Here is a 1,244-nt window from a genome sequence, read left to right as displayed (position 1 = left end):
GGAGAGAGAGAGAGAGAGAGAGAGAGAGAGAGAGAGAGAGAGCAACGCAGTGATTGAGCAAGCCCACGCAAGCCACGCTACTGCTGCAAGCACACGCATCTGGTGAAGCGAGAGAGGGCTGCAGTATGTTGCAGACTTCGGTCTTCTAGTCCTTAGCATAGCTACACATACGCGTAATATGTCATGCGAAAGCCTTCCGCATGACCAAAACCCTTGTTCGTGGGTACTTGTGGCAAGGGAAACTACCCATGAATGAATATAGCTGGATTAGTCCAAAAAATGCTTACTTCCCTTGCATTTCTGAATTAACAGGGATCGGATATAACTTATTAACAGGACTTTTTCACTGGCCCCACTATCCCTGTGATATCAGGTTTCCACTGTAACATTTATTGAGAGCACAATCATGTCCCACAGCTGAATTTTACTTACACTTGTGTCTTGTTAAATCATCACACACCCTTTCCAACCTTCTTTCCATCCCCAGTGACAGCATATTCAGAAATAATTTCTCATCTAGCTCTTTCAAGGCATCACAGTTATCAACCTTTTTCTCTTTGCTAGAAAAACTTTTAAAGCAACTGACAGATTTTCGCAGTGTGGAAAGTGTCTCACCTTTCAGAGATTTGTTTTTGGAAAACATCCAACAAAGGTGTTTGTAGGTATTTAAAAAAAAACATCCTAAAGACACTAGGGGTCAAGGGCAGCACTATGGCTGAAAGATCCAAAGCTTAAAGGTTCACAATAAAATATCTTAGTCATTAATACCCAGAATTAAATTACAGTGAATCTGCTTAAAACAGAACCTTAACTCCCTGAAAGAATTTCTCAAGCATAAACAAAATACAAACTACACAACCAGGAAAGATCCATCACAATAGATGAGCAACTATTATAGATAGACTATACTATACCATACCAGTGCAGTCAAACCTTGTTACCCCCATGTTTTGTCAATGTCTGAAAAGGAACACCTATAAACATAGTATTCACATCTTTACACCACCATCCACAAACTTAGTGAGTTATAGTCTTTATTTAACTAAATTTGCTCTGCCATGCTGCCAGAGGCACACACTACACACGGCACCCACTTGTTTGCTGCTTGATAATCTCTCTCCCATGAGAGAGACAGAGAGAGAGAGCGAGAGAGAAAGAGAGAGGGAGAGAGAGAGAGAGAGAAAGAGAGAGAGAGAGAGAGGGAGAAAGTGATAGAAAAAGATCCAGAGAGAGAGAGAGAGAGA

The sequence above is a fragment of the Aplysia californica genome, unplaced genomic scaffold (assembly GCF_000002075.1).
Source record: "Aplysia californica isolate F4 #8 unplaced genomic scaffold, AplCal3.0 scaffold00425, whole genome shotgun sequence".
Lineage (NCBI taxonomy): Eukaryota > Metazoa > Mollusca > Gastropoda > Aplysiida > Aplysiidae > Aplysia > Aplysia californica.
The sequence above is the reverse complement of the archived record's forward strand: the minus strand, read 5'-3'. Positions refer to the sequence as shown.